Below are 12,320 nucleotides of genomic sequence, written 5' to 3' on the forward strand. Positions count from 1 at the left end.
GTTTCCATTAACCAGGATTAAAAAGACTGTAGATAGAGCAAGTTTTAGAGGAGGAGATGAGGGGTTCAGTTTTTGACATTCTAAATTTCAGATGTCCAGTACAAATGCTTATGTACATGTCTGGAGTTTGGGAAGGGAATCTGACTGAACTATGCATTTGGGAGATTATATTTAAAACAATGAGACTGGATAGGCTCATCCAGGGCAGGAATGTAGATCAAGAAAAAAAGAGGAGCAAGGACTGGCCTAGAGGTATTCCGCTACCAGACAACAGGAGAAAACAGAGTGAACTCTTGGGAGATAATAGATCCACATTTACAATTTTCCTTTTTGTGAAAGCTCACTAGGGTGAATTTGAGTGTGAGAGTGTGTGTGTGTTGACAGAGCTCTATTCCAATCTACCAGATTTAATGGTAAATTTGAATCTCTTTCAGTTACTGTGAATTTCTTTCTCTTTCTATCTTAGATATTTTTATTTGTTCATATTTGTTATCTATCAGGAATGATGGAAATAAACAAAGTAATTGAGTCCCATAATCATAATTGTCATCATCACCATCATCATCATGGAAATGCTTTAAGTGAGAACTGGTCATATGAATATTATTGCTTCTGATTTTCAACAGTAAATAGTTGCCATTAATAACTGCACAACCAGAATCAATCAATATGGCTCAAGATTTTGTATAATATAACATGCCTGTTCACAGGGGAAAAAAAACAGGAAATAACTAATGTGTACTTCTTGATGTCATCATATAAGACAAGCACAAAAGCACCGCCCACGCCTCTGAGAACATTGGACCATGCATCTTTGAGAAAAGCTTTGTCTCCTTCATCACAAGCAATTTTCCTCCAGCAGTCAAGGATGCCTGTGTACAGAATATCAGTTTCTTCGCACCCTGACTGCATCATCATGTGGTGGCAAAGAGTGTCAAATGGTTAGGAATGACTTTCTATTCTGGTAATGGCAGTGACAGATTGTGCAATCATTCAGCTGATGAAGATGTCAGCATTCTTGGGATCTGGAAGAATTCCGTTTTGCCATGTCACCGATACCAAAGTAGGAAGCTTGGTAGATGATGATACCCCACACAGACACATTAAAGCCTTGATGCAGCCTCTTAATTCCATCGGATTTGTAGATCTTAACCAGGCAGTTACGGAGGCTCCTGGATTCCCTTTCAGCTCCAGCTTTACCCACAATAGCTGCTAGACAGGTACAAAGTCAAGCAGCTGCAAAAATCAAGAGGGTACATCTTACACAAGGATGTAACCCAGTGGCATCACTGGGGGCCAGATTGCCTGCAATGTAGTGCCACAACTGGGGCCTTTTGTCCACCCCACCTGGGAAGACCTGCTTCTATGTATCTTGGGCAAAGTTAACAGCATAGGTGGGTAAGTGTCTGATGACACTGGTCCAGGTTACTGGGCCAGAATGACAGGACTCCCTGCTCCATGGGGGTATGAACCACAGAGTCTGTAATGCCCTTGCATTGCTTATCTGCGGAGGTCTGTTTGCGGGCATGCTGCACCTGCAGCAGCAGCTTGACCCACTTGATGGATACTGCTGTAGTCTTGGATATGGCCACAGCCACCCATCTGCCAGAAAGTCCTTAGTGAATATCATGGCAGCATCTGTCATATTGAAAGGAAAGAGGAGGCTGGCAACTGTGGGATGGAACTGGGCTGGGAACCAACTTTGATTCTGGAGCTCTGGGAAGACTTCCTTCTCTTTTCCTCTGTATTTTGTCAATTGTGGTAAAAATTTACAGGTGATCAGTAGGAATGCCCCTCACTTTCCCTCATCTATTTAACTCGACTCAATGATTTTACAAACTGTGTGTGTGTGTCTGTTTATTCCCTGCCACCGCTAGGGATCATGTGTGATAATATCAATGTTTTGGGAAAAATAGACATTGGTTCCACTAAAAGAATATGGAACATCTGTTGTGAGACTACTTTACCTAAAGGGAAGATAAACACAAAATCTGATTCACATTTAGGAAATTTTTTTTACTTTCCTGAAATCATTGTTCATTTATGATCAGTATCTACTCTTACCATTTTATTTTTAACCAACAGTTCTATTTCTTTTGCCACCATTTTTCCATTGTCATTGCTGTTAAAAATTAATCCACCTAAATATTTACCTTTCACTTAATGAACAGGCAAATCACAATAATTGCTTTATAAGTTTAGGGATGCAGGCTTGCTTAGAGGGAAGTTGATAATAGCTAATGCATACTTTAGGAAACAAGAAGGGGGTGAAAATCAATGATCTTAGTATCCATCTCAAGAAGTGAGAAAAAGAACAGCAAATTAAAACCAAACAAAGGGGAAGAAAAGGAATAATAACAATGAAAGCAGAAAATAATGAGATATAGAACAAACACATAATGTAACAGAAAGGTTCAACCTAAACAAAAGTTATTTCTGTATAAGGAAGTTTAACAAAGACATAAGAGAAAAGCTACAAATTGCCAATATCAGGAATTAAGAATGGAACATCACTTTAGATCCTATAGACATTAAATTATGTATAAGGATATGATAAAAATTTATTCCAATGAATTAAAAAAGAGCACTACTTAATTACTAATAAAAAACAATTTATCAAACTGACATCTATTTCTGACATGAGTAAAAGTATATATAAGCAGTCCTTTTGTAAATCGCCTATTCATATTCTCAGTCTGTATTCAACTGGGATGTTTGTTTTTAAAAAAATTGATTCATGGAAATTTTTAATATATTAATATGTTAACTCTTTGTCGTATACATTGTAAATATTTCCCTCAGTGTTTTTACCTTAACATTTTATTCATAGAATATAGAAATTTGAAATTTTATTTTATACTTAAGTTTGTTGAAGTTTTTCTAAAATTTTTGCTATTATTCTCAGGCTATTCTTACATGTTTTCTTGTAGTTTACGATGATGATGTGTTTTTAAAATTAATTCTTTAAAACTTCTGGAACTTAATTTGATGTGTGATGTGAAGCAAAGGGTTAATTGTTTTCCCCCACTCCCATAGCTGATTTTCTCACCATCATTTAAAATATAATCAATATTTTTTCCTATTGGCTTGTAATGCTCCCTTGATCAAATACTTAAAGTTTGTGTATACTAGTGTCTGTTTCTCCTTGTACTTCTTTGTGAATTCTTTTGTAAAATTGCTCTTTAAATTTTTTTTTGTGCTCTTCACACCTTTTAGAAGAACATTAATTTTACCATGTTAAAAAAAAATCCTATGGAATTTATTCAGGTTTTTTTTTTTAACTATATGCTTTGGAGGTAAAAATCCAGACATTTTAACCAAGTTAATGTGTCAAACTGAATAAAAGATCAGATTTTGTGCTCTGACATGTGTTATCTCTAAAATATCAATAGTAATATTTGATAGATTTATTGGAAATATACAATGAGATATAAAATATATAAAATATCTTGAATAATCCTTGGTAAAGCTGGGTAATAATAACTCCCAATATTCATTGACTTCAATTAATGCTGACTATTGGCTCATACTTCTGTTGATAAAATAAAAAATAAAATACAATTTGCCTTTTATTAGCATTAGAAGTATTGGGTCTTTACATCCTTTTATGCAGCATCTCTCTCCTTTTTATAAATATTTTATTCCCTTAGCAAAATGCCATCATTTTCTTCATATTAATCATGCACTTTTTGGTTAGGTTTATTCACAAATATTTTATGTTTTATTTTGTTGTTTAGTATAAATCTGGTTTCCTCTCATTTTGTATTTTTTGGTTATTGATGCTATATTAGGCAAGACTGAAAATGTGTATTTATCTTGGATTACTTTGCTGAAGTCTAAAAAATTAATTTGAGATATTTTCAATTAATTCTTATATGGGCTATAAAAGTTGATCTTGTGTCCTTATTTTGAATAAAGTATTTATTTTTTGTTTCTATTCCTTAAGTTTTGAAATTCAGTTCAAAAGGAGAATGAGAGTAATATATTCTCTTGTTTTGATCCTTAATTTTAATGGGAATGCCTCTATCATTTTACTCTTAATTTACTGTGTTCACTGTTGGTTTACAGTAGGTATTTGTTACCATGTCGAGAAAGTACCAGCTATGACCCTCAGGCTGCAAACTCAGTTGTGCAAGAAAAGTAACTGAAGTAAATTTGTATTTTGAGCCTTTCTTCTGCCAGATGGCAAGACATTAATCTCAGTTAATTAAGGATTTGTCCTCTCTTTTTCCAGAAAACTTACATTGGGCCAAGGCATGGGGGGAGAGTGGGCATCGGATCCTGTACAGTCTCCTCTGTCTCTCATCTATCCCTCTATTTCCCTCCTCCCAATTCTTGCTAAATCAGTCAGCAAAGAAGGGAGAGGCTGGGTAGGGAGGAACAGCAGAGGTTGGGGTATTCTTTCTTATCTCTTTCTCTCACAGATTGCCCTGGGGTATGGTAGAAAGCAAGGAACATTCAGAGAAGTTTTCCTTGCCCTGATTCCTCTTCTCTTTCCTTGACAGCTTGTCCCCTACCATAAGTTTCACAACTCACTATCTGTGGGGTGAAGTCAAAAGTGGAGCATGGAATGTGGAATGGTGGGAATGAGAAGGTGGGGGAGGATCCAGCCAACCGTGAGGGGAGAGGGAAGGATAAGTAGGAAGGACAATTCCAGTAGCAAGTAGAAAGAGGGAGTAGGTCTAGGTCAGCATAGGCTGGCTACTGTTCTGTTGATAAAATTAGAAAAGTAAAATAAATTTTGCCTTTTATTGGCATTTCACATAAAGAAATTTACTGGCTATTCCAAGTGAGGGACATCCTTGAATTCAATCAGAAATCATAAAAAAGGAAAATGTAGGTGTAACTTAAATAACTTCCTCTTTTAAATATTTCATATATATGTAAATGTAGATTCCATATATATAAATACATATATATGTAAATGTAGATTCCATATACATATAAATACATATATATGTAAATGTAGATTCCATATATATATAAATACATATATATGTAAATGTAGATTTCATGAATTTTATATATATGTTCTGTAAATATTCTGAAAAAATATATATAATATTTGTATTTTGAGCCCTCATTCTATATGAGCCTTCATATATATGTGTGAAGCTTTTGTATAAAGGGCAGCTTTGATGTATGCCATTGATTTTGATACAACATGTCACTTGGAAGAACAGAGATAAATGATTTATTTTGTGAGAATGTGTTTAAACAACAGAGTGTTTTGATTTCCTTTGCAAGAAAAGCCTGCTGTTCATTCTACCTGTCTCTTGGAGAATGCAGAAGGCAGGACGACTGCACTGGGGGCCACGTTCAGCAATGCAGTCTCCTTTCTTCAGATCACACATTGTCACTTATTTTTGAAGCCGCAGTTTTGTGCTGTTATTTTTTCTTCTCCGTCTGATTCATTCTGAGTCATGGGAAGCACGTTCTCATTGCTACGGGGTACACTGCAGAGAGGGCTCGCTTGCTTGTTCTGCACCATTAAATTCTTGCTTGTGTCTATCAGAAATGGTTTGAGGAGTCACAGCACAGAAAAAAAGGGAGTATGAGGATTATACTTGGGAAGATTCAGACTAGGAGAGATAAGATTAATAAAGTGTTTTTTTTTTTTTTCTGTGAATTAATGTGCTTTATGGGCAACTAAATCTCTTTGTCTTTCATGGTTCTCAAGCAAACAAGAAGCCACTCAACAATGGCATTCTCTGCCGATAAAGGATTTCATTTGAACATGCCAGTTTCTCAGGCAAGGGGTAAGGTGGGATCATCTTTGTGTCAGAACAGCATTATCAAATGTCAACTGTCCTTGGCCATCATCTTCCCCAAATATGTTAGCTTATAATCTGTCATCAAGGAATTAAAGGCTGTCATCCCAATCATACTGAAGGGACATGATTTTCCAGAATATAGGAGGTTTCTGTTTATTAAGAATCCACTTGAGCTGCTCATAGCTTGAAAATTTTAATTTGAACAAAAGTGATCCTGTACTCAATGAGAGTTACTACCAAGGAGATAGAACAAGGGCAATATACTTTGAGGATATTAAAAGCTAGAATAGAGTGAAAGTGTGGTGTTCTCTCCTTTCTCCTTGTTCTCTGCTTAATACAATTGTTTAAAACATAAATATGGTGCGTTTTAGATCACAGAGACAGTGACAAAAAACTCATTCTTTGACCTCTCTTTTGCCTCAAAATATTTAAATCTAATTGATTTTCTGTAGTAGTAATAATTCCATTCACAACAGAGAAGAACTGTAACATCAGTAAAATGATAGACAAACACAATTTGTTGCATTAGGGGCAAGCAATTGGAACAAAATATATTAGTAATTTAGAAAGCATTCCGTATTTATGTACATGCTTTCTATTAAAAAGAAATGCACAGAATGGAAGAACATAGGGGATAACGTATTTTCCCATTGGGATGAGTCCTTTTGAGATTTCTTCTATTGTTGTAAGTTACAAAAAAGCATATTTGCCCCTGTAACTGCAGCTTGCATTAAAATCTATTTTCAGCATTTTTGAATTCAGCTCACATAGCCTTCTTGTAGGCTATGAGGAGGTTCAAGCTGTTCTAAAATAGTCATCATGATCCATTACACTCTGTTCCCTGTAGCTTTTGTTCCCAGTTGCGTGTGATACTGTAATTGTGAAAGAAAATTTAAAATACATGCTGACTTTACACATGGAAGGGTTATAGTCTCATTTGTTCAAAGCATTCTTGCATATACTATCCAACACCTAGTATGAATTACTTTGGACAAAGGTAACATTTCAAAACAGGCATATCAAATTAAGATTTCTTTATGTTAAAAGAAGCACCTGAGAAAAATATCAAGTTTACATGTGGCATTTTGTCTTGGTTTACATGTGGGAAATAGAAAATTCAAGCCACTAATTTAAACCCTGAGGATTTACTACAAATATCTGTATCACCAAAACAAAAGCATTTTGCCTAAGAACACATTAAAAAATTCTTTAAAAATTGTATTCTTGGCCAGGTGCGGTGCTTCACACCTGTAATCCCAGCACTCTGGAAGGCAGAGGCTGGCGGATCACTTGAGGTCAGGAGTTGGGGACTAGCCTGGCCAGTATGGTGAAACGCCGTCTCTACTAAAAATACAAGAAATAGCTGGGCATGGTGGCAGGTGTCTGTAATCCCAGCTGGTGGGGAGCCTGAGGCAGGAGAATCACTTGAGCCAGGGAGTCGAAGGTTGCAGTGAGCGGGGATTGCACAACTGCACATGCCAGCGTGGGTGACAGAGTGAGACTGTCTCAAAAAAAAAAAAAAAAAGATTGTATTCTTGGAGATTGTATTTATTCCATTTCTAAATAATAGTGAAAGACATAATGTATGATATTTTAGATTATATTTGGAATAAAATTATCCTCTTTTTGGATGTTGTAGCTTATAGGGAAAGACTTTGAAAGTATTGAAAAACAACATAGAGAAAACACTTCCATTCTAGTTTCTGACTTCACACACATTGTAGGGAAAGCTCAACATTTTCTCCCAGGAGCAGTCCCCTATTCCTTATGCTCATTTTTGCTTCATTTCTTCCAGTCATCCAGTCTTCCCTGACATCTTTCACTTTTCCATTCTCTATCCAGTTATCAAGTCCTATCACATCTTCTCTTGCAAAACTGCTCTCCTTTAGAGAATCTCAGAATTTTATGCCTTTGAAGGAGACTCCTATAGTCCATTTTTTTTGCAAAACTTTTTAAGTAGCAGGAACTTTTCCCCAAATGTTACACAGAAGTCCCCAAATTGATAGTAATTATAAAAATAAAACAGATAAAAGAAAATTCAGTTTGGTTGAAGCAAGACTGTGGGGGCACGGACTCATACCTATTTTGTCCATTCATGCTGCCTTGCTATTGTCTCCAAAGATGCATTCCCCAAGGGATCCTTGGAATGGAGAAAATAAAGGTCCAAAATTAAGTGACTTGTCCAGGACCATGAAGCCAGTTAGTGCAGAGCTGGTCTCAGAAGTCTAGTTAAAGTTTAGTGCTCTTTTGGCTACATCAGGCAAACTCACTATCACCACCACCACCTGACACAGCTTACTGTAGTCTCTAGTCTCTCCTGTTAGATGTCTCCATTTACAGAACATAAGATATTTTCCATCATTTTTATCTGTCCCCTGTGCAATAGGCTCCCAGGGCTCTCCACTGCCACTGAGATCAAGCACAAGTCTTTATGGGTTCATTTCAGGCTCTTTATAATTTGCTCATTTTCTTACATGGCTCTCCAATTCAAAGCCACTGTGCCAGCCTGGTTGATTTCTTCACTGACCCTCGAAGCACTTCGAAGCCTTTGTTACACTCTTCTCTCTTGCTGCAATGCTGTCTTTCTAAGGTGCCCTTCAAGGCTCAGATCAAGATTTTTGGAGCCTGTTCTGAGTATACCAGTTAAGTTACCCCTTTTGTCTTTTGACAAACTGTAATTCTGTACTTCTATTTTTTGCTTTTAAATTTCACATGGGTAAGAATATGTAAAAACATAAGTTCTTCCAGAACTGTGGCTTATTTTGTACATACTACTGGTATGCTACTTTGTGAATACCACCTGTGTTTTGTGGGTTAATTAAGGTGGACTGCGTGATGAAAAATAATACCCCTTTCTTGGTCACCGCAGAAGAATCCACTGCAGTCTTTTCTATGTAGCTGATGGTTACTTGAGTTTACTATTGTGTATTTTTCTTTCCCACCATAGGAAATAGGGCCTAAACAGGTTTTTTATTTGATCTTACTCTGTAACTATGCCGTCAGCCTAATTATTAAATAATTCTAATTGAATATAAATAAATGTCAATATTTTAAATGTTCTATGCAGTTACCTATTTCTATATGTTTTCAGTAAAAGTTTTAAATTTTACAGTGCAGTGATTATAATTGCTTTTCAGAATATAAAGATCACACCAAAAGCCATATTTGTTCTTGCTATCCATACTTCATTCTTATCTGGATGACAAACTCAGGCAGGACTCCATTCCCTATTACCTATATAACTGTAATTAGAACTAGACAGGAGTTGCTGTCACAGGGTTATTTGAAATAAAAAATGAAGTCAGAATTCTGATTTAGTTTGACCAATGATGAATAGCTTTACTAATTAGATTTCTATAATAGGTATTTTTAATATACATTAATACATTTAATAAAATTTCAAGCTACAGATTTAACTCAATTTATTAAAAAGCCTGTTAACAATATTCAATATACTTAACAATATTTTAGTTTTCCCAACCCTTTCTGAGTATATTAGGTTAAAGAGGATGCCTTTCAGTAAGCCTGTTAACAATATTCAATATACTTAACAATATTTTAGTTTTCCCAACCCTTTCTGAGTATATTAGGTTAAAGAGGATGCCTTTCAGTGAGAGACTGAGAGGCATAATTAATAGTCTTTTGATCAATCTTGGAAAAGTCTTTTTGATATATTTCCCAGAAATTGTGAAATTGATGTCTCTAATGATGGGTAACAAATCTCTTCACAATTTAGGATGATTTCCATTTCTTTGCTTTCAACAAAATTGAGGAAGACCTAATTGAGTTGTCAGCTGATGGATCACAAAAATAATATTTGAAGATGTGCCACTGTGTAGTTTCGGCATGTAAAGTGGAATACGTTCAAGGAGTTGAATGACATTTCTATAGAAAATCTTGCCCCAATTACATCTATTTTTAATGGTGAACAAAGATTCTCAGAGCTTACAAAAAACACATTAGAACTGATACTAAACCCATTCTCATTATAGGAATAAATAATATTCATCCACCAAAACATAAGTGAAATTAAAAATCTTCATCTGTCCCATGAAGAAAAATAATTTCTCAGTTTTTTCTTTTTATGTTGAAAATTTAAAATACATTTATATCGTAGCAGTAATAATAATTATTATTATAACTTAATACTGAAGGAAAATATTCTTAAAGCTTATTTTATTTTAAGTTTCAGGATACACGTGCAGGATGTGTAGGTTTGTTACACAGGTAAATGTGTGCCATGGTGGTTTGCTGTACCTCTCAACCCATAACCTCGATATTAAGCCCAGCATGCATTAGCTATTTTTCCTGATGTTTTCCCTCCTTCTGCCCCACCAAGAGGCCCTAGTGCATGTTGTTCCTCTCCCTGTGTCCATGTGCTCTCATCGTTCAGCTTTTGTTTTTGCTTTTAAATATCACATGGGTAAGAATAGGTAAAAATGTAAGTGAGAACATGTGGTGTTTGGTTTTCTGTTCCTGTATTAGTTTGCTGAGGATAACAGCTTCCAGCTCCATCCATGGCCCTGCAAAGGACATGATCTCATTCCTTTTTATGGCTGCATAGCATTCCATGGTGTATATGTACCACATTTTCTTTATCCAGTCTATAACTGATGGACATTTGGGTTGATTCCATGTCTTTGCTAATTTGAATAGTGCTGCAATGAACATACATATGCATATATCTTCATAACAGAATAATTTATATTCCTTTGGGTATATGGTCAGTAATGGGATTGCTGGGTCAAATTTATTTCTGGTTCTATGTCTTTGAGGAATTGCCACACTGTCTTCCACAATGGTTGAACTGATTTATATTCCCACCAATAGGTTAAAAGCATTCCTATTTCTCCAAAGCCTCGCCAGCATCTGCTGTTTCTTGGCTTTTTGATAATCGCTATGCCAACTGGTGTGAGATGGTATCTCATTGTGGTTTTGATTTGCATTTCTCTATTGATCAGTGATGTTGAGCCTTTTTTTGTATGTTTGTTGGCCACATGAATGTATTCTTTTGTGAAGTGACTGTTCATATCCTTTGCCTGCTTTTTTAAGGGGCTGTTTTTTCCTTGTAAATTTGTTTGAGTTTCTTACAGATTCTGGATATTAGAACTTTGTCAGATGGAGAGACTGCAAAACTTATCTCATTCTGCATGTTGTCTGTTCACTCTGATGATAGTTCCTTTTGCTGGGCGGAATCTCTTTGGTTTAATTAGGTCCCATTTGTCAATTTTTGCTTTTATTGCAATTGCTTTTGATGTTTCTGTCATGAAATCTTTGCCTGTGCCCATATTGTCTTCTAGGGTTTTTATAGTTTGAGTTTTACATTTAAACCTTTAATCTAACTCAAGTTAATTTTTGTAGGATATATAAGGAAGGGATACAGTTTCAATTTTCTGCATATGGCTAGCTAGTTTTCCCAGCACCTTTTATGAAATAGAGAATCCTTTCCCCATTGCTTATTTTTGTCAGGTTTGTCAAAGATCAGATGTTCGTAGATGTGTGATCTTATTTCTGAGATCTCTATTCTGTTCCATTGGTCTATGGGTCTATTTTTGTACCAGTACCATACCGTTTTGGTTACTGTAGCCTTGTAGTATAGTTTGAAGTCAGATAGCATGATGCCTCTGAGGGAAAAATTTTCATCCCCAAAAGCTATATGGGTTAATAAATTTATACATTAATACGTACATTTGGTTGCAGAGAAAGATGAAAGGTGATCAATAAAATATTTTCAAGTATAAAATATTTTACATGAAGATATTCTGTGGGGAAAGTGGAGTGGAAACACCAATTCAAGGAGAAAAAATGATGTAAAATTTATGAGCATTAAAGAAGAGCTTTTTATAATATATTTTTTCTTTTTTCTTTAATATTTTATTATTATTATTTAATAGGTTTTTGGGGAACAGGTGGTGTTTGGTTACATGGTTAAGTTTCTTAGGAGTGGTTTCTGAGATTTTGGTGCACCCATCGCCCGAGCAGTGTAGTGTGTCCAATATGTAGTCCTTTATCCCCCACCCCCTCCCACCCTTTCCCCTGAATCCCGAAGTTCATTGTATCATTCTCATGCATTTATGTCCTCATAGCTTAGCTCCCACTTACAAGTGAGAACATACAATATTTGGTTTTTTATTCCTGACTTACTTCACTTAGAATAATGGTCTCCAACTCCATCCAGGTGGCTGTGAATGCCACTGTTTTTTTTTTTTTAATGGCTGAATAATATTCCAGGGTATGTACATATCATACTTTCTTTAGCCACTTGTTGATTGATGGGCATTTGGGCTCATTCTGTATTTTTGCAATTGTGAATTGTGCTGCTACAAACATGCATGTGCAAATGTCTTTTTTGTATAATGACTTCTTTTTCTCTGGGTAGATACCCAATAGTAGTGGGATTACTGGATCAAATGGTAGCTCTGCTTTGGTAGAGCTTTAAGGAATTTCCACACTGTTTTACATAATGGTTGTACTAGTTTATATTCTCACCAGCAGTGTAAAAGTGTTCTGTTTCACCACATCCATGCTAACATCTATCATTTTTTG

At 35.6% G+C, this 12,320-nt stretch overlaps 1 pseudogene; it reads right to left on the bottom strand.

Annotated features, from left to right (window-relative positions):
* Window positions 1–660: 660 nt before the first annotated feature.
* On the bottom strand, window positions 661–1,645 carry LOC108303645 (annotated as a pseudogene).
* Window positions 1,646–12,320: the final 10,675 nt, after the last annotated feature.

Source organism: Cebus imitator, unplaced genomic scaffold (assembly GCF_001604975.1).
Source record: "Cebus imitator isolate Cc_AM_T3 unplaced genomic scaffold, Cebus_imitator-1.0 Scaffold50, whole genome shotgun sequence".
Lineage (NCBI taxonomy): Eukaryota > Metazoa > Chordata > Mammalia > Primates > Cebidae > Cebus > Cebus imitator.